General features: G+C 37.8%; 1 protein-coding gene across 4 annotated transcripts in view; it reads right to left on the reverse strand.

Annotated features, from left to right (window-relative positions):
* rho-5 (rhomboid-5) overlaps positions 1-15,838 on the reverse strand; it is a 319,932-nt gene that overhangs the window by 285,222 nt on the left and 18,872 nt on the right. For all 4 annotated transcript variants that reach the window (XM_074141083.1, XM_074141082.1, XM_074141084.1 and 1 more), the window contains one exon: positions 4,881-4,966. The gene's annotated coding sequence lies outside the window, so the exon portion shown is untranslated. The remainder of the gene's footprint in view (positions 1-4,880; positions 4,967-15,838) is intronic.

Consider the following 15,838-nt stretch of genomic DNA (forward strand, 5'->3'; position numbering starts at 1 on the left):
CACGGACTTTTCAAACGACCCTCGTATTCTACATTTCAGTTCCATTATTCTGTCCAAGCGAGGATCAACAAAAGGTCCCTCTCCTCTTTGCGTAGATTGCAATGAGGAGGAGGATTTCAAACATATAATAATGATATGTCCACGTTATGTAGTAGAAAGGAAAGGAATGTTTGACGACATATACAGGTATTTAGATGCACCATTTCGCTACGAAGTCATAATATTCTCCACCAACATCTATGTGCTTAAATCTGTTGCAGAGCTATCTAAGAAATAGGAGTGTATTTTAAAAGTTATAGCCGATTGGAATGAATGGAAGAAAATGATTAGAGAAGAATTACGTGATTTTAATTTCGGTTAAGCTATAAGGATGGCTGGAATATAGAGTACTGATCCATCCATTAGCTGTAGTTTATGTAAATAGTTGTACATAGAAGAGAGATGAATGTGTATTTATAAGTAAGAATGGAGAGTGAGTGATATTCTAGTGATAAGCACCTAGACGATACAGCCAGTATGGCGAAAGCCAATGCCAAAAAAAAGATTCTGTCCAACGTTCAGAAATACAAATTAATCAACTAACTTAAATTTTATAAGGCATAATTTAAACATTATTATTATTATTTTTAAAAAGAAGAAGAGCCGCAAAGTTAAATCAATGAAAATACGCGAACCATCCAATAAACCAACTTTGCCTTCATCAGTTGATGCTGCTTCAGCGCCAGTACATGATCATCCTGTCTCAACAAGCAGTGGTGTACAACAGTCACCCTGCTTCATTACTGCAAACCCGTTTGCACCATTACCTATCAATATCGACGAAGAAAATAATATCATTGAACAGGAAAAAGAGAAAACATCAAAACCGCCTCCAATATTTATTAAAAATATAACCAACTACGTGGGAATGTGTAGAGTACTCACCAGCTTAGTCGGAGATAATAACTTCTCTTGTAAAGCACGAGCTAGCGACACCATGGTAACCGCCTGCACTGTTGAAGGGTACCGAACAATCGTTAAATACCTAATGTCACAAAAAGCAGACTACCATACGTACCAATTAAAAGAGGACAAGCCTTTCAGAGTGGTTCTCCGCCATCTCCACCATACCACACCCGTCACTATTATTAAGGAGGAACTGGAGAAACTAGGTTTCTCAGTCAAAAATGTAACAAATGTCATAAGTACTACTACCAAGATTCCTCTACCTTTGTTCTTTGTGGACTTACATCAAGGTCCCAATAATGAAGAGATCTTCTCACTTCACAGTCTCCTTTACACCAGAATCAAGGTGTAAGAACCTTTTAAAAAACGACTAATCCCTCAATGCAAGAGATGCCAAGAATTTGGACATACCAAATCCTATTGCAACCACTTCCCAAGGTGTGTGAAGTGTGCAGGACCACATTGGTCCACTGAATGTGTTAAACCCCGAGAGGAACCAGCAAAGTGCGCCAACTGCCAAGCAAATCATCCTGCAAGCTACCTCGGATGCAACACCCACAAGGAACTGCAACGACTCAGAAGAGGATCGCCTGTCACAAACAGAAGAAATCAGCCATCACCAACATCCAGGCCAAGCGATTTTCCTCCAATTACTGAGCCTCCTTCTCAACAAATTTCAACTCCTTCCCCATTAGCTCACTCGTCCAAAACCTACGCTCAAGCCACAGCAGAAAGCCATAAACCTTCGACTTCTCACTTTGTACCTCCTCCACCAGCAGCGACTGACATCACCTCACTTCTAACCACTTTCCTCAGTGACTTTAAAACAATGATCAGCCCACTGATAACTCTCCTTACTACAGTAGTCACCCAAATTCTGCCCAAGATGTCATGAACACTCCATCAAAACAACAGTCTCTCCTCTTTCTTCTCTGGAATGCCAATGGTTTGAGTGCCCACAAAGACGAACTGGACCTTTTACTGCACAATAAACGAATAGACATAGCACTTATTACAGAAACACACTTTACGAGTACGACTTACTTTTACATTAAGGACTACATAATCTACCGAACAGACCATCCTGCAGACCGACCTCAAGGTGGAACAGCGATTCTCATTCGTCGATCTCTATCACATTACGTGAATCCTAGCTCTCCCACTGACTCTTTGATGTCTACCTCCATTTCTTTAAATATCTTACCTCTCCAAATCACAATAGCAGCAGTATACTGTCCTCCCAACAAAACCATTTCTCAAAATGACTTCCTTTCCTTTTTCCAATCTCTTGGTTCTCACTTCCTAGCGGGCGGGGACTACAATGCAAAACATCAGCAGTGGGGATGTCGTGTCACAAACCCACGTGGACGGACTCTTCTAAACTCACTATCAACCTCTTCCTATTCCGTAATTTCACCTTCTAATTCCACGTATTGGCCTACATCTCCACGGAAATCACCAGACATTTTAGACATTTTCATTTCATCTAGAGTACTTTCTTCCTCTTGTGACATTTCTACTACATTTGACCTATCCTCTGACCACTCTCCCGTTTTACTGGCTTTAAATTCTCAACCCACCTTCAATTCTAGTTCTCCTTCACTTATCACTGGACCAACAAACTGGGACCTCTTCAGGAATATCGTTGACAAGCAAATAGATTTACGCACGGCCTTAAAAACTGCAGAAGACATAGACGTAGCAGTCGACCAACTTACTAAAACTATTCAACAAGCAGCCTGGACAGCTACCTCTCCTCCAAAACCAAAAAAAGCGCCCCAGAACATATTACTGTCTCTAAACTTAAGGACTTTACTGACAGAGAAAAGGAAAGCTAGAGCAAGATGGCAACGTACCCGATATCCATCCGAACATAGACGACTAAATCAACTAACGAGACTTCTCAAACGGGAACTGTACAAACTAAAGTCAGACATTTACAGTCAATACACATCATCCTTAACAACATCAGACAAATCTCTTTGGTTCTGTACTCGCAAAATTCTGGCATACAAAGACTGTTCTCCTCCTCTACAGCATGACAACTCCACCTGGGCGAAAACAGACCAAGACAAAGCTAATCTCTTTGCCACTCACCTATCTAATGTATTTATTCCACATCCAGACATGAACGATCAGCTGCACGAACTTAACATTGAAGAGGACTTAGACTCACCCCTACAACTCACCTTACCTCCTAAAGCCTTTAATCCCTCAGACGTAAAGTACATTATTAAGCAACTACCGACTAAAAAATCTCCTGGCTATGATCTCATAACTAGTAACATTTTACGCAACTTACCAAAAAGTGGTATTCTCTTTCTAACTTACATCTACAACGCAGTTTTACGAACGACTTACTTTCCAATGCTCTGGAAATACTCCATAATGAAAATGATACTGAAACCCAATAAACCTTCACAGCAACCTAGCTCCTATCGTCCAATAAGCCTTTTACCTGTTTTAGGGAAAATACTGGAGAAGCTTCTGCTAAGGCGTCTAATCCCTATAATAGAGGAATTGCTGCCTGAACATCAATTTGGTTTCCGCGCATTTCACTCAACAACTCAACAGCTGCACCGTGTGGTAGATACCATATCCTCTTCCTTAGAGCGTAAACAGTACTGTTCGGGTGTCTTTCTCGATGTGGCTCAGGCCTTTGATCGAGTCTGGCACTCGGGCTTACTGCACAAACTTAAAAATCATCTTCCTTTCACCTACTACTTGATCTTAAAATCTTATTTAACCGATCGCTACTGCCGCGTTCGTCAAGAGCAGGCCCTCTCATCCTTTATACCCATAAAAGCTGGAGTCCCTCAAGGAAGCGTTCTAGGCCCTTTTCTTTTTCTAATATACACTGCTGACTTACCTCTATCTCAAAATACAATAGTTTCAACATTCGCTGACGATACTGCCATACTTTCTTCCCACTCCGATCCGATACAAGCCAGTCAGAACAGTCAAATCCATTTAAATCTTCTTGAAACCTGGTTCCGAAAATGGAAAATAAAAATTAATGAACAAAAATCTGTGCACATTAGGTTTACTTTACGAAAATCTGCGAGTCCACCAGTTCACCTGAACGGTGTAACGATTCCTCCAGCTGAGGTAGTACGATACTTAGGACTGTACATTGACAAGAGACTCACCTGGAACCCACATACTCGACTGAAACGACAAGACGTGAACAGACGCTACAAGCTACTTACTAGACTACTTGACCGCAGATCCAAACTCGACTTGAACCACAAACTGACAATTTACAAAACACTGTTAAGACCCATATGGACATACGGAGCAGAAGTGTGGGGCTCAACCAAATCCTCGTAACTCCAAACGCCTGCAGACACTACATTCAAAAATCCTACGGAAAATCCTGAATGCTCCTTACTACATTTCTAACCTTACAATACACACCGACCTTCACATCCCTTTCGTCACTGACCTAATAAAGTCTCGCTACCGTAAATTTCACAGCCTCCTAGCTCTCCATCCTAATCCTCTTGTCCAACAACTCTCCTCTCTAAACCTTCCAGACAATCCTCCTCGTCGACTGAAGCGAAAATGGCCTAGAGATCTGCTGTGATTAAATCATTGTGAAGGAGTTTCGCCAGTGGGTGATTGCTCCAACCATGACTTTTCAAGAGAACTGAACCAATAAGATCAGATTTACTTGGTGCAACAATTGTTGCAGTTGTAAATATAAAAATAAAGTGAAGCGAATTGTGAAAAAAAAAAAAAAAAAAAAAATTATAAGTCAAATTAAAATTGAGTAATTTAATGGAACCAAGTTTCTGAAATGCAAACGTTTTAATTTACTTAGTTATACTAAAATGATGGAGGATGACTCCAGAAGAAAAATTTTTAAACAATACACATGAATTCATAATGAATTTTCAAAAATAAATAAAATTTTCAGAAAAAAAAAGTCCCACCTGAGGAGTAGTACGACCTGTTGGAGCGCTGAGGGTGGTAACCCTGTCCCTCACTTCCGCTCACCCGCAGACCGCATCCGCTGTACCTAAAACAGAAAATCAAAATATTATTTATAGAAAGAAGTATTATTATATTATGAAAAACATTCATCCATATTTTGTTTTATAAAATATTTAATATTACTGAAATCGTGAAAGAGCAAATTGAACTTTTGTAACTATAGGTATTAAGGTATTAATAATAGTTATTTATTTAACACGTGTGGAAAGTAGTACTTTTCCTCACGCGAGGCAGGGTTTGCACGCACGAGCGAGCGAAGCGATGTAATAGTTTTACCCTTTTCCAGATAGTCGATGAGGATTATTCCTTGCGAATCCCAAAAGACAGTCTTTCCGGCCGAAGGAACGGTCTTCGCCTTTTTTGGCGCAGATTCCCCCTTGGTAACCCATTGTTTAGATTGTTCTTTGGTCTCAGGAGTGTAGTGATGTATCCATGTTTCATCCACAGTGACGAAACGACGCTTAAAGTCCTGCGGATTCTTCTGGAACAGCTGCAAACCGTCCTTGCAACACTTCACACGATTTCGTTTTTGGTCAAGCGTGAGCAATCGCGGCACCCATCTTGCGGATAGCTTTGTCATGTCCAAATGTTGATGCAAAATATTATGTACCCGTTCATTCGAGATGCCCACAGCACTAGCAATCTCACGCACCTTCACTCTTCTGTCATCCATCACCATATCATGGATTTCTGGAGTAGTAACCTCAACAGGGCGTTCTGGACGTTCAGCGTCACTTGTGCCCATATGGCCACTCCGAAAATTTTGAAACCACTTTTAAACTGTTCTAATCGAAGGTGCAGAGTCACCATAATGTTTATCAAGCTTCTCTTTAGTCTCCTGAGGCGTTTTGCCTTTCATAAAGTAGTGTTTAATCAACACACGAAATTCTTTTTCGTCCATTTTTTGAAAATCACTCGACTTCCTCGATTCAAACGAATGCCAAACACAAAGAAATAGACCGATCTGGCTGAAACTTGGTGTGTGTTCTTCCAAGAGATGCTACTAACTAAACATAACCTCGATACGCGCCAGTAGTGCTGTCTCTCTGACTTTGCACGGACTTTTCAAACGACCCTCGTACTATCGGTGAAACTCTGATTAAAAAACCAAAAGTGCATAAAAACAACACTTCCTTTTACGAGGATGAAGAGATATAAAAAGGATATGTGGACTAGTAACAGTATTAATAGGCATGGCTAACGCCGTCTGCCAGAGTTTGCTAGACATTGAAATAACAAATTATCTCAACAAGATTAACTCAATTAATGTCAAAGTAAAAGAAAAAATTAATTGTTTCACAATAAAAAATTATTACTCTGCTCAATAAAATTAACTAAAATTAAATACTGGATTTTAAATAAAGAATAGTGTAAATAATTATCAGATACATATGTGATCTTTACTGGGAGGTAAATAATTTAAATAAGAGATTAAATACAAGAAAGATAGAAATAGTTTGAAGTTATATGAAGTGCTTAAAATATAAATAAGGAAGTGAAAATATTAGTAAATAAATGAACTTTATAACTTAAGTTATAAACATGAGAAGTATTAGGAGGTCAAGTTTTTCCTCAAAACCATAGCCCTACGAGTATATTCAAGCAAAGGTTTACACGACTTGGAGGATAACATCTGCACTATGTCACTCCCTTGAAGAGTGGCACTACCAAGGAACCGTTTTCTCAAATCACTTAGAGCGGGACATTCTACTAAAAAGTGATGAAGATTTTCTTTACTGAAAAAACACATATTACATAATTCCTCCTGATAATCCCTCTCTATACAAGGAACCGAATTTAGCTTCAAAAGTTCACCCTTAATTTTCAGCAATAGACTCAAATCGGACAAATTCATATTGACATCAGAGTGAGGCGCGCAAAATCTTCTGGGCTCCTCCTCAACCTCCATAAGAGCTCTATACAATAGAAACTGTTCAGAACTCTTTGCACGACTAAGAGAATCTGCGATGTAAGACGATTTTATTGCTGAAAGCAGATATGTGGACTATAAATTACTAATTAACAAGGAATAAACAAAATTGTAAATGAGATAATAAAAAACAATTAATAAAACCCAAAGCTTAACAAGTTGGTAAAGTTAGGTACTTGTGCATGCAATTTTCAAGTTTATAGTTGGAATATAATTTGTAAACAGAAATAATAGCAGTCGGATTATATTTTGTTTGATATTTAGTGTTAGTGTAGGGATGGACAAGAGGAAGGAGGAGTGATAGGGGGGGGGGGGGTTACGGTCATCACCAGTGATATAAGGTCTAAAAAGGAAGTTGCCAGAGAAGACCAGCCAGGGTGAGGGTAAGGTCGCTGGGTTTGTTGTAAAGCGGTCACGAACGCAAAACCACTCTGCTCTATTAATAGATAAGAATAGAGCCGTCATGATAATCACGACATGCCTTACGCCTCCACACTGTTTTCTGCTTGGAGGCGGTGGAGGCGGCTACTTTACTATATTTCACTATTTCATTCGGCCCTTCACAACTATAAAACTAGTTCGTTCTACTCTTTCTCCAACAAACTACCGGTCCATGTTGCTTTCTGTTACAGTACTCTAGCCCTACGAACCTAATAAACCTAAATGTTGCTATTTTCTCAGCTAAATCGCGAGTCACGTAAATTCTTTACAACGTAGTGAACTTCATAATCCCCTGTTTGCTTGCATTCAGTTAGCATCTCAACCAGATTTCTTAACAAGCAGTAAAAGATTCCAAAAAAAAAACAAAAAAAACGTTAATTTGATCAATGAAGTAAATTCTAAGCATACAAAATCAATACCAATACTTGGCATACCTTTAGGGCCCAATGTAAAGGAGCCATGGAATGGAAAAAGTTCCACAACTTTAATTGGATGGCGTACATAATTGGATTTTTGAGAAAAGTTCAGCATCTTCATTTATATTTAGACATTCCGGCCTCAAAGACATCTACTACAAATAGGGGATGCAATCACTCGAAATAAATGTACACAAGATTTTTGATAAAATTCTGTAGTTGTGCAAGTTACTGTAGTAATTTTATTTCTAAAATAAAATAAATAAAAAAAATTAAATTCATTGTTATCAGAACGTTGTTAAAACTAACGTTTTTAAAATTATGACTAAATTCATTTTTTATTTAAAAGAGGCACAAAATAAATGGTACCTTTTCAAATAACTGTAGAAAATTTATTTTTCACATTAAAACCCATGGTGCCCTGAGACAATACAAGGTAGGAGCTCCGTGCAAGAGGATAGCCTGCGATATGGCAGGACCTTCTCCTGATTGCAGAAGAAGAATGTGCTGTAATCTGGTTGCAGTGGACTACTTCAGTAAGTGGACAGAGGCCCACGTCGTAGCAGATCAGGATGCGTCAACGGCAGCTGCAGCATCGGCGGCCTACCAGATCGTCGGCTTCAGGAGAACACGGACGATGCCGCTGGAGCGAATCAACAGGACCCTAGAAGGTCATCAGAGATCTTTGGGGAATAAACATCAGGAGAATTGGGATGTACATACACCCCCTATAATGATGGCGTACCGTTCAACAGTTCCAGAGACCACAGAGCGAATGCTTGCAAGCATTGTGTTTGGCAGGGAGCGTCGACTACCAAGTGACGTTTTATTTGGCAGCCTGGAAGCTGAAGAGTCGGACGTGAATAGCTGTGCTGCGAAACGTCGCCGTAAGATGAGAGCTGTACGTGGAGGGATGCGCGGCAGGAGGAGACTGGACAGCGACCGGACGAGGACATCGTGTGATAGGCAGGTCTTTGGAAGAACGTTCCGGAGAGGTGAAAAAGTTTTGTCGTACAAGCGTGTCCGCAAAAAGGGAAAACCTCCTAAGTTGCTGGGAAGGAACTTGTACCATTGCCTGTCGGCTCAACGACCTGGTGTAACGGATTCAACGCACGCCCAGATCCAAGATGAAGGTGGTACACTTGGACCGATTGCTGCCCAACATCACGAAGGAGACTTCTGTTCGGGACGAACAGTTCTAAGAGGGGAGCAGTGTAACGAAGTTGACCTGGGCGGAAAAGAAAGGCCTAGATTGTTCTAGAGGTTGAACGACCAAAGTCAGTAACAGGCCGCCACTGCATAAACAAAAGGGGCGGTATCTACTTGTGGCAGAAAAGAAAGGCCTAGATTGTTCTAGGGGTTAAGCGACCAAAGTCGGTAACAGGCCACCACAGTGTAGACAAAAGGGCCGTCTCTACCTGAACTAGAAAGGAAAGGGCTAGATTGTTCAAGTTTAGTGACCGTAGCCGTAGCGGTCCACCGCTGTGTAAAAGCCAGCTAAGAGAAAGGCCTCAGTTGGGGTGGTGGCATATGTGTTTTCCCAGCCAGTGATTGACAGGTAGGAGCGTGACAGAGAGTAGGAGGAGGGCGGCCCCAGCTGAGGTGGTGGCGGTATGTGTTTTCCAACCAATGAACGTCAGGAGGGCGTGGAAACTTATGCTCAGAGAGTTGGAGGAGGGCAGTCCCAGTTGGAGGGAGGCACGCAGTTAAAAGGAGGCCGACACAGCTGGAGAAGTCAGTTTTCAATTGAGTTTTTAAGAGTTTTTAAGCAAGTTTTAAGGAGTTATTAGAGTTTATAGTTATTAGTCAAGTTTATGAGTTAGTCTTGGAGAGTCAGTGTTGCGGAGTGCTTCAGTGGTAGCTAGTTGGGCAATTAGTCAGTTGATGAGTAGAGCTGTGATAGTGTAGCTGAGACTAGTGCAATTCGGTGCAGTGCGGACCAGTGGTCAGTCGGGGAACAGTTTTGTGGCGTTACGAAGTGAGTAAGTAACAGTAAACTGTTGTGACTGCTGTAAATGGTGACTGTAATGAATAGCGTTAGTTGCTAGTAAATGTTAATGTGAGTAATGTTAACGTGTTAATAAATCAGGTTATTACTTACAACTTTAGCGAGTTTTATCATTTAATCAAACCCACATATTTAACGTAACTAGTGGCAGGCATTAGTTGTGTAAGTAAAGTTTTTTTTGGGGAAAAACTTTACAATATTTTAAAATTAATTCTATAAATAGCTAGTAGTGTTATGAATCACTGGGCAAAATATTAATTTGGGACGACAATGGCTTCATTGTTAAAAAAATTTAAGACTAAAGCTCCAATCCGATTAATTCAACTCTGAATTCATGTTAATACAATAATGCTAATAATAATTCCACTAATAAGTCCAAAGTAAAACATACTGTTAAGTAATACGATCTCTTTATTATTTTAAGCTTGAAAAGGCTTCATTTGTTTGACATGCATCACTTTCTAGTAGGACATATGTAAGTTCTTCCAGTCAGAGTCACAGGATCAATTTTTATCAAAACATCCACTACTGAGACCCAAAGAATATCAGCATTTCTTGGATACGAGATGATTTAGAGGGTCCAGCTGGATGAAGAAAAGTTACTTTTACTTCATCAAGTTCTTCATTTTTCTCTAAAACATATCCAAGCCACCAGTTTCTTTATAGACTACACTGACGTAACCTGATATGTCGGCTAATTTTAGTTTATCAGGGAATTTTGAAACTTCCATTTCGCAAGCTTCTGAGTTCATAGAAAAGTTTTTAACCAATATTTTGGATTTACTTCAGGGAATGAAAGCATGGTGGTATTGCTGTGTTCCTTTAATAGCCAATGCTTGAGCAAACCGATTTTTTTAAAAACACTCAGATTCAGCATAGTCTTCCTGGGTTGAATATGCAAAGTCTATGTTGGTGATGTTTTCTACTGCCCACTCAAAAAGTTGTAATGAAATTTAGATTTGATTTTCATAGAATCGTTGCAAACTGGCACGAGCTGCCAGTCTCTTTACCGAACCCCCTACGCCATCACAAGGCCCTTTGCCGACCTAAACCAACTTAAAGAGGCTGTTATCTCAGCCAAAGAAGACTGTTCTTGAACAAAGATATTGAATTGAATTATTTTTGTATAATTTGATTAACTGCATAATTTCATTAAAATAATATATTATAATTTATTTGATTATTACTGTAATCATAATTATTAATTCTAAAAATGATTTCAAAATCAATATTTTAAATCTTAATAATTATTAATTATGATTCATTGATTCATTATTACTATTTTCAATTTATTTATTACTTTAATTTTATTAAAATATATTTTCCATGAAAAGGAGCTTTAGTCTTAAATTTTTTTAACAATGAAGCCATTGTCGTCCTAAATTAATATTTTGCCCAGTGATTCATAACACTCCTAGCTATTCATGGAATTAATTTTAAAATTTTAAAATATGTACTTTTTAAAAAATTTAAAATTTAAATTTAAATTTAACAAACTTTATTTATCCTAACCCATATGGTGTCGCATATCACAGGAAAGGGCATTATATATGCTATAAAATGACATCAATCCCAAGTCTGTAGCTCAATTAGGAAAGCTTCTACAGTAATTCAAAAACACGGGACTCCCTGTTTTTCAGCTCATTTTTGGCAACTTTACAGCCCTGTAACTCATAAACCAGTTGACATATCACAATAAAATTTCATATTTTTCCAAGTCTATACCAATAGTACACATGTGCCAAATTTCAAGAAAATCCGAGATGGTGAGGTCAAAAATGGTCTTTTTTTTGTGTTGATTTGACATGGAATGACCCTATAAATTAGCGATAATCACAATAATTGATTTGATTCAGATTTACAACAATCAACAATTCATTTTGCTTGGGTTGTAGAGAAATGATGGTCCAGAGCTGAGAATGAAATGTCTGATCTCCTGCTAAAGAGGCTTCTATTATCGTAATAATAATGTTTTTAATTCATATTTGGGGAGACCCATACAAAATGGAGTTTTGATCTCTTGAATACATACAAGACAGATAAAACGCATAATCTGGCAAACAAAAAAGTAAAAAATAATAATAAACAACAAAACAAAAGATAAAAAACAGGAAAAATAAAAATAATTATAAATCTTCCAACAAAACAACATTAACTACGAGGGTCGTTTGAAAAGTCCGTGCTAAGTCAGAGAGACAGCACTACTGGCGCGTATCGAGGTTATGTTTAGTTAGTAGCATCTCTTGGAAGAACACACACCAAGTTTCAGCCAGATCGGTCTATTTCTTTGTGTTTGGCATTCGTTTGAATCGAGGAAGTCGAGTGATTTTCAAAAAATGGACGAAAAAGAATTTCGTGTGTTGATTAAACACTACTTTATGAAAGGCAAAACGCCTCAGGAGACTAAAGAGAAGCTTGATAAACATTAATGTGACTCTGCACCTTCGATTAGAACAGTTTATAAGTGGTTTCAAAATTTTCGGAGTGGCCATATGGGCACAAGTGACGCTGAACGTTCTGGACGCCCTGTTGAGGTTACTACTACAGAAATCATTGATAAAATCCATGATATGGTGATGGATGATAGAAGAGTGAAGGTGCGTGAGATTGCTAGTGCTGTGGGCATCTCGAATGAACGGGTACATAATATTTTGCATCAACATTTGGACATGACAAAGCTATCCGCAAGATGGGTGCCGCGATTGCTCACGCTTGACCAAAAACGAAATCGTGTGAAGTGTTGCAAGGACGGTTTGCAGCTGTTCCAGAAGAATCCGCAGGACTTTAAGCGTCGTTTCGTCACTGTGGATGAAACATGGATACATCACTACACACTTATTTTTGCACGTACTTTTCAAACGACCCTCGTACAACAATAATAAATGAAAATAACTAAAATCATAGGATACAAATCAATAATAAATAAAAGAGTAAGTACTCTGGTATAAACATTTATAAATAATTGTTTTTGTTTGTGAAAAAACTGGCATGTCTTTTGTTCGAGAAATAGCCGTACTCATTTTCAACCCGCTTTTTGCTTTGTTGCAGGAAAAAGGTGAGGCAAATTGTTCTTCCTTAGCTAACTGAAACGCCATACGAGGCAAGTCTCCGACAGTTAACCCGTAGAAGGTTTTTCTATTGTCAGACTGTCAGTATTCTGCAAGCATTTGCTCGATGACTTTGGGCAGAACTGTTGGTCGGCCAATATTTCTATTAACCATATCCTCTGGTACTAATGAGGATTGGACATAATCCTTCAGCGTTGCTCTTGGAACTTGGAATGTCTTTGCTGCCGTTTTGTATCCCATTTCTTTTTTTTCTCACCGCCTTCACTGCTTCTACCATTGTCTTAGCATTTCATTGCTTACGTTTGCCATATAAATCGAAAGCAAATAATCAACTGTTTTCTATTACTTTTTCAAATATGAAATAAAAGTAATTTAGACTACTTAAAGGGACGGAATTAGGAACAATTACATTTTTAAAGATGGCCACCACTATAGAAACAACACATGAATGAACTGGGTTTCGTTGCAGAATTTCAAAACAAAGACAATATGTGACATGCCCTAAGCAACATCAATATTTTAACGAACCTTTAAAAGACTGGAATACGTTTTTGAAACACTACCAAATATAACAACTCATTATGACTAAAAATACAAACACTTCAAAACTCGGCTGGACATGAACCGTTCTCCGAGTTGACGTTTCCAAACGATTACTGTTGCCTCAATGTAGCTTTCTTAAAATTGCCATTAGTGTGCAATGCTTGGCGATTGTTTTAAATAAGGGGACGGAATTAGGCGCAGGGACGAAATTTGGGCACTTTACCCTACCTACTTGTATTAAATAGTAATAGTAATAATAATAATAATAATAATAAGAATAATAATCTATATATATAAAAATGAATGCGTGTCTGTTTGTTTGTACTCGATAGATTCAAAAACCATACATCCAATCGCCGTGAAAATTTGGGAAATTATTAGGTATATCCCCGGGAAGGTTTTTGCAATTTTTTTTTAAAATCAGAGTTGGGGCTCTAGGTGCTCCCGAACAAATATCCCAAAAATATCAAAATAACATTTAATTAGTAATATTTGTTGAAAGTGTAACCATGAAAACCATGAAAAAGAGTTTTTTGCAATTATTAATACGAGAATAAATTATACCGAGGATGGTGGAAAATCCATTAAACTAAAAGTACTCAACAATACTATTGACGTTGATAATCGTTGGGTAGCACCATATTCTCCATTACTACTAAAAACGCATAACGCACACATAAATGTTGGGTACTGCAATTCAGTGAAAGCGATAATATATTTGCAAATATGTGAACAAAGGAAGCGATATGGCAGTGTTTGGAGTGGAAAATACAACTGCATCTAACGATGAAGTTACCAAATATCAACTGGGACGCTTCATAAGTAGCAATGAGGCCGTATGGCGTATTTTATCATTTTCCATTCATGAGCGATATCCAACGGTTGTTCATTTAGCAGAAAATGGACAGCGTATGTACTTTACATCAGAAAATGTACCTGCAAGAGCAATGTCACCACCTCCAACAACATTAACTGAATTTTTCACATTATGTAGAAATGCTACCTTTGCAAGGACACTACTGTACTTTGAAGTAGGGATAATTTTATTGTTTTATTTCGATGTATTGTATACATTTGATCATTAATAAATTATGTTTGAGGTATCAAAACTGCCTTTTTGTTCAAACACAGCAACGTGTGAACGGGTACAGCTAGTAAAGAAATAAAACTTACAAACTATCAGAAAAATCTTTGAACTTCAATGCTGAATTTACAAAATAATATATTCATTTTTTCTATACTATTTATAAATAGTAAATTCTGTAAATTTCCCTGTCTCGCTAAATTACATTTCAAATACATATCTAAATATTTCTTTGTAATATTTTCAAATATTGTTGCGATCTAATAAAAAATGAAGAACATTATTAGAGTCCATTAAATTAAATAGATCACAAATAATTTCATCACTACGAGTATGATTACTGTTACACAATTTTGCATTTAAAGGGCTACTACACCTAATTACACCTAATTAGGACTATACCTAATTAGTAGTTGAACGTTAAGTTCCACCTGAAGCGGTAGGCGATTACTTTAATAGATTATTAATAGTAAAAAGATTATTAAAAGTAATTTAATAGATTATTGACAAACGAATGGTTCGCACAAGTAGCTGATAAATTGTTTACCAAAATACCTGGCAAACTAATTCTGTTTTATATCCTTTTCAGCCATCTTTCTTTTTCAGAATCTTGTGTGCTCCAAGAAGATGCGAAGCGTGAAATAAAAGGGCGTTCAGTTGAAAAATTGACATTTTCCCCTTATATTTGTATTAAGTATATTTTTACATAGTGAGGTTAAAAAATAAAATTAAAAAACGCTACGTTTCTGAGCGTAAAGTGATTATAATTATAGATATAATAGCAGGATCACCATCGCCCGTGAACCCACGAAATCCTTCTTTTCAAATCTACCCCCTCTACACATCTATTTCCTGGCTCATAAAGTCAACTTTTTCCTCTAAGTTACTGGAATGGTATATTGTCAGTAAGGTTAGTAGTATACGTGTATATATATCTAGCCTAGAAGGAGGAGAAATAAACCCGACGTCCTACATAAATCTACCATTGTTCCCTGGGATCGTTTCAAGAACCATTTAACATTTTAGCCAGCTGGCCTGTAACTTCCCCAGGTTAGTGAAGCGGCACAAAATATGAACTCGGCTCTAAATCAATTTTGGTACAACTAAAAACCCGTTCTAATATCTAGTAGCTCGCTAATACAAATGTTTGACATTTTATTTTATTTTATTTTTTTGGCAACAGGACAGTTGATACTATCTTTTAGCATAACATGAAGTCCGAGAGTGTTGTTAGAGCGATTGTCCCACTTAGCAACCAATATTTGCCACGCGTAACTTTATTAAAAAAATTGTCTAAGATGTAAAGGATAAATTATAAGTAAAACCATTCTGCAAATGAGTATATTTTGACTCCATAAATTATAAAACTTACTTATCTAGAACTTAGATCTCATGAATTAATTATTT

The sequence above is a fragment of the Rhodnius prolixus genome, unplaced genomic scaffold (genome assembly GCF_049639745.1).
Source record: "Rhodnius prolixus isolate KJV_2025 unplaced genomic scaffold, Rpr scaffold_6, whole genome shotgun sequence".
Classification (NCBI taxonomy): domain Eukaryota; kingdom Metazoa; phylum Arthropoda; class Insecta; order Hemiptera; family Reduviidae; genus Rhodnius; species Rhodnius prolixus.